Consider the following 6,000-nt stretch of genomic DNA (forward strand, 5'->3'; position numbering starts at 1 on the left):
CAAATGTAACATACGTGCAGAAGGGTCTCTGCATCAGTGGCAGCAAGATGCCGAGGCCATTCCTCCTTCATGCACCTCATTTCTCCCAATCAACTCCTCCTTTCCTCTGCTTAGCTTCGTTACTTCTTGCTTTTAAAATTCCTCCTTCAGAGCTTACACAATAACCTTCTCCTCTCTTCCTCTTGCCATTTGAAATATGCATTCTGCTTAACTTCAAATATTGAGATTTTTTTAAAAGAAAAAACCCTCAAACAAAAAAGGAATTGCAAAAAAGATTATTTGTCCTTTGCAAATAAGACTTTTCGGACAAGTCTACTATTCCTACCACAAATCACCAGTGCATTCCAAGTATTTCCTTATTTTTCTTGCTCTCTGCTTATCTTTGCAGTACTGTCAGATCTAACACTTTGTGACAAAGGCTGAGTTGAAAATAGAGCAACAAATGTGTTCTTTGCTGTCTTAGGAGGTAAAAACACAACATAACCCTATCATCAGCCTCTGTTACAGATAGGAACAACAATAAAATGGGAAAGAAAGTTCTTGTGAGGAAATAAGCAACAACTTCCTAAAACCACAAGTATCTATCAGAGCAGAGGTTCAGACATGGGAATGGCAGGAGACATCAACAAACTCAACAGTTGTGTGCAGCCTAGACCTTTTCTCGGTTTTCTATTTAGTCGTATTTGTGATACATAAACTGCCTAGGCCTTTTGACTGTTAGGATACTGCACAGGCACAACCGCAAAATTGATGAAGAACTTGTCTGTTCCAATTCAGTTAAATGAAACCTTTCATTTCAGCTGCTGGTAACTACTTTTGTACCCTTCACCAAAAGCAGCGTACCCCTCTTAGGTGAGAGAAGTCAAAATTATTGTGATGAAGCACGGCCCCAGAATGTCACATCTTTGTTCTTCTTGCCACCCTACAAAGGTATGCAGATGTCAAACCTGAACATACTTCTTTAATAAAAAGCACAACAATATATGTTTATTATCAGAGGTCAATGCCAGGAGACAGGCGGGGGTTTTCTTCACCCGTTTTGTGTTTCTGTACCAAACGTTATACAGATCTGATTTTGGCTTACAGCGATAACCACGCTGCACGTGAAGCATGTGAGAGAGAAATTCTCTTCATTTGCCACCCAAGGTGAGGTGTGCAGTCATTAGACACCTCGAGTTGTTCCCTGCGCTGATGTGCTCAATCTAGAGGAGAAATGCGCTCACAGTGAAACATGTTAACATGTCATGAGGCAGATTCCAGGGCAGCCACCCCCTCAGTTTTCACGCAGCAAACCCCGACAAGTATGTACAGTAGCCACTGTCTCAGTTTCAAGTAGCCAGGAAAAGGGTTGACATTGCCATAAACCTCATCTAGCAGTGACATTTGCTATTAATTACTGTCGACTAAACTTTGCCGCTCGTTTCTTCACAAGGATAACTTGTGCTGCTCGATGCTGAGATGTAAAACGCGTGTTTATGTCGATTTGCTGTGCGCTCGAGAAAATGTGTCTTTTTTTCTGTAGTTTCTTTAAATACAGTGCAAGTGAGTGTAAAGGAGAGAAGAAAAAGCTTTGGAGAAAAGGTGAATGTTTTTCTAGTGACAAGCTATACCTTCAGGAGATCACAGGAATAGATCTTCCACACCCAAACCCTGGAAAATAACAAAACATTCGAAGTTTACTTCAAGCCTTTTGGAAGATTTTTTTTTTTTTTTTTTTTTTTTACTTTTCCCCCTTTAACAACAGTTTTCAGGATTGTGTTTAACAGTAACTGCACGCACATCCTCAAAATAATACATTTGCTTTTCCTTCCACTGAGACCAGGTCTGGTCTGGTGACCTGAAGGGAGCTGTGCCCGCGTGCAAGAAACACAACCCTGAGCTTCTTGGAGCAGCAAGAGGGAGAGGCCAAGGGCTGGGCCGGGCGCGCTGCTGGCAGCCGTGTACCGCCCGCGGCCCGGCCCCGGCGGGACCTTCGCCGCCCCGAGCTACCGCAGGCCGGCCCCGCCAGCGGCCCCCGCACGGCCCCCGGCCCGACGGCGGCTGGGGCTGCGGAAGGAGCGCGACACGCCGCCGCCAGAGACACACACGGACACCCAGCAGCGACTCGCAGAGTTTAATGGCAAGGAGGGGTTGCGGCGCTGGACACCGGCACAGCGGCCAGAGCCCGGCCCGCGCCCGGGGGCCGCACCGGCGGAGGCAGGCCGCAGGGACACGGGGACTGGCACCCCGCCGGCTGCGGCGCCGGAGCACGGCGGCCTTCACGGGGCGGCGGGGGGCAGGCCCGCGGGCAGCAGCGCCCCGGGGCGGTAGGGCCGGGGCCGGCCCGGCGGGGCGGGGCGGGGGAGCCGGCGGGCGGCTCTGCCGGTGGCGGAGCGCGGGCCGGGCCGGGGGCAGCGCGGGGAGCCGGGAGGGCGCGGGGGAGGGGGCGGGGACGGGGTCCGGGCGGCGCCGGCGCCGCTCGCGTACTCACTGCCGGCCGTACCGGGACACGCCGAGCAGGAAGTGGCGGCGGGCGCGCCCCGCCTCCCCGGCCACGTGCTTCCGGGCCCGCCCCCCGGCCGCCGCTCCGCCCCCACCGGCCGCGGGCGGGGCCGCACCGGGCCGGAGCGGGGCGGCCGGGGCGGCTGCGGCGGCCGCTGGAGGGGGCGGCCCGGTCCGGGCCCCGGCCCCGGCCCCCGGCCCCCGGCCCCGCCTCCGCCAGCGGCAGGGCGCGGCACCCGCCCGGGCTTCTCACCGGGAGGCAGGGCCCTGCTGGGCGAGGCCGCTGCCTCGGGGCCGGGCCCGGGGGGAGGGAGGTGCGGGGGCCTGCGGTGCTGGGCGGGTGGCAGCACGGCGTTGAGGAGAAACTACCGTGAACTGGGCGTTTGGAAAGGCTTGCCGTTGCGGCCCACCTGCCTTTGAGCTTAGGCCTCTTCCAGGCCTGCGAGAAGCCCGGGTGAGGGACGGGAGGGAGCAGGGGTCGGGGAGGGGTGTCGCGGGAGAAAGGCAAGGGGGGAGCACGCAGATGCTGGGGAGCAAACCCCCGGTCAGGCTGGCTTCCCCACAGCTGCACACCGGTGCTGGTGCCCGCTTGCTTTGCCACTTGAATTTCTGCTTCCCGAACAGGACGGTGTGGGGCTGCAGCTCCGTGGTCAGCGGGAATGAATCCCATCAACGCCCTCCGTGTGCCTGCGCCGTGCTGGATGCACCGTAAAGAGTTGGTGAGGATGATTGCGGTATCTCTGGGGAAGAAGATGCGGTATCTTTGCAGACCGGTCAAGGAAAGGGATTGCACATGAGTTGGGCTGCCTCGGGGAAAGCAGAGCTGGCTGAGGAAGAAGCAGTCATTTGGGTGCAAAGAGCCTGAGTAACTCCGAGGCCGATTGCCCTCAGGGGAACGGACTTGGACATCAGGGAATGGACTTGGACATAACGGTGAACCATCACAGGAGTCTGCTGAGGATTGCTGAGGACGGGACTGAGACTGGGAATAACCAGCTTGTGGGGTTTGATGGATGTCCTGGAAAATGTGAGCCTCTTGTCTGACCCACCTGCCAGATTGAAGCGATTTAACCAGATCTTTCAATCTCAAGCAGTGGCTGCTTTGGAGAAGGCGGAGGATTTGGCATGTCATGTTTCAGGGCAGTTCGGAGGAGAAGGGACACTCTGGGTCAGAGCTTTGGCCACGCTGCTGAATCCCCGTGGTGGTTAACCTGAGCTGGCCCACGCTGCCTGGCCCTCAGGCTGTGAGGTGCTGGGCACATCCCTTGGCTGCAGGATGAGCTTCCCCAGCTGGTGATGGCAGCAGGGCAGCTCCCACTTGGTCCCAGCAATTATACCACCTGCCTTGGCCTTGCCTTTATCCATGAGTGCAGCAAGGAGTTCTCATGCAAAACTGCTTTCTGGCTGAGAGTACAGGTGACGAATAGGGCTGGGTCTTTTCGGAGAAAATCCTGTAACAGCCCAAACGACCAAAGTGGGGTACCCCTTCCACAGATGGGACCTGCGGGGCATGCTGCATGATGGTTGGAAGCCTGTCGGGTGCCGCACAGCTTGTGGGTCCCAGCATTTAAAGGGACCCAAGATTATCTGTGTTATCCTCTGTTTACGGTGCTAGCTCTAATAATTAGCATATTTGGTGATACTTTATGGAGTCTTAGTGCCTTTCTTACTGGGATCGTAGTGAGCCGGCACCTCCCAGTGCAAAATAGCTGCCTCTTCCCTGACTTGCTAATACAGGAGGTTTTCTCATTACACTGATCTGGCAAAGACAGCGAGTAATAATGTTTCTTGATTTTGCTGTCTTTGATTTTAGAATGAACTTCTTCCACCCTGGAGGGACAGAACAGACATGCAGATTTTCAAGAGCATGCAGTTCTCCACAGAATTTGTTCAGGATTTGCCTGACACTGGAATGTTCAGTTAAACCCCACTTGATATTTGTCATCTGTTAATGGCTTTGGATATAATTTTTTCATAGAAAGAAACATTCTGTAAGCTGAATTTCTGCACCAGACTGCTTTACCTGCTCCTCTGATGGCAGCAGTTAAAAGATTTTCCTATGCAGCTTACTAAAGATGAATAAAAATGAATGCAAAAAAAAAAGCATTTAAAGGAGCTAAAGTCAACATCTGTGGTAAATATTCCCCGTGTGTAAAAGCATGTTTCAGAAACAAAATCCAAATGATTGGTAGAAATTGTCAGTGATGCCATGGTACTCCCCTGGAGCATGCTAGAAAGTTTTAACATGCTTTTTGCTTGTTGTGTTTTGATTTCTTGTTCAAATACTCAAAACGGATAGGAGGCGCAAGCCGTTTTCACTTAAACAACAGGTCATTCTTCAATGCGTCATGGGCTTTCCAGTAACTTTTTCCTTTTTTCTCTTGAAAGCAAACCTCTATAGAAGAGTACAGATTTGGTTTTCACATGTTCTGTCATGGTGATGAGTAATTCTCTCCTTCCAGCTTTTGGTTGAATTACTTCCATGGAAATCTCAGTGGTTGTAGCAAGAACTGCTCTTCTTTATGCCCTTGAGGCAATGCTGGAGGGGGTTGTTTTTTGTCTGGTGGCCCAGCAGCAGTAATGTACCATTGCTAGCAGCGCGCTGCTGGCCCTGGCCTGGTTTGTGCTGTCAGACTGTGCTGTGCGGAGGCAGAGCTTGCTAGCAGGCTTCTCTTCTGTGATGACAGCAGAGGCCCTTGAAGGTATGGGCACGGGTTGGAAGCAGAGACCCCAGAGACCAGCAGGGACAACTAATCAGTTACCAGTCATTGGAAAAGCACAACTGCTAGAGCTGGGAGAAGCCTGCTCTGGTTTTGGGGAAGAGGCAACAGCCAAGCAGAGGAATAAGCAGGTCAAGCAGCCACGTGGCCCATCGAAGCAGCCCCTCTGCCTGCCAGCACCCTGCAGCAGCTATCACCTCCAGCCTGTGCGTGGGCAGGGTCCCATACTGGTGGGAGAGGGAAGACACTCCAGGCTTGCCTCCAGGAAGAGCCTGCACACTTCTGCCTCTGTGACCCTGGCAGCACCAGCCACCAGCGTGGCCCCGCTGGCTCCTGTGCTCCCAGTGAATGGAGGGCAAGCCCGGGGAGTACTGGCTGCCTTGAACACCATCTGTGGGCATGAAATGTGGTGTTAATGAGTGTGTGCTGCTAATGAACCTCAGCCTTGTTCTGAAGTTCAAACTGGCCTGATTTATTGTTCTCCCGAATGTCCTCATTACAGCAATCTCCAGTTCCCTCGTACACATACCCACACAGGCATTCAGTGGCGGCACTGCTCTTCTCGCTTGTGCAAAGGCTATCTGCCTGCACAGCAGCGGATGGCTGCTCCTTCCTGGCCCTTGGCAGAGACCCCAGCACAGTCCAACAGTGCAGCAGAACCCCTTTCTCCACTGGGTGTCAAGGGGTTCCCCCCACGGGGGCCTGCCGAGGCCAGCAGCCCAGCCTGCCCTGTGCCGCATACCTGGGACCAGCCAGGAGTGAGAGTGAGCGTGTTTGCCCGTGGGCACGTGAGGAGACA

The 6,000-nt window shown here is 53.8% G+C and overlaps 1 protein-coding gene and 1 long non-coding RNA gene across 5 annotated transcripts in view; one reads left to right on the forward strand and one right to left on the reverse strand.

The window, feature by feature from the left end:
• ZCCHC7 (zinc finger CCHC-type containing 7) overlaps positions 1–2,525 on the reverse strand; it is a 124,627-nt gene extending 122,102 nt beyond the window's left edge. The window contains exons 1-2 of one of the 4 annotated variants that reach the window (XM_055790596.1): positions 2,471–2,525; positions 1,611–1,650 (exon numbers count right to left, since the gene is read on the reverse strand). The gene's annotated coding sequence lies outside the window, so the exon portion shown is untranslated. Of the gene's footprint in view, positions 1–1,610; positions 1,651–2,466 lie in introns of all 4 variants that reach the window. The other 3 variants (XM_055790593.1, XM_055790594.1, XM_055790595.1) reach the window with 3 other exon arrangements.
• A 22-nt stretch (positions 2,526–2,547) lies between these two features.
• On the forward strand, positions 2,548–4,596 carry LOC114011803 (uncharacterized). The gene is made up of 2 exons (XR_003553896.2): positions 2,548–2,935; positions 3,106–4,596. It is a non-coding gene; the product is annotated as an uncharacterized LOC114011803 (long non-coding RNA).
• Positions 4,597–6,000: the final 1,404 nt, after the last annotated feature.

This window comes from Falco peregrinus, chromosome Z (genome assembly GCF_023634155.1).
Source record: "Falco peregrinus isolate bFalPer1 chromosome Z, bFalPer1.pri, whole genome shotgun sequence".
Taxonomy (NCBI): domain Eukaryota; kingdom Metazoa; phylum Chordata; class Aves; order Falconiformes; family Falconidae; genus Falco; species Falco peregrinus.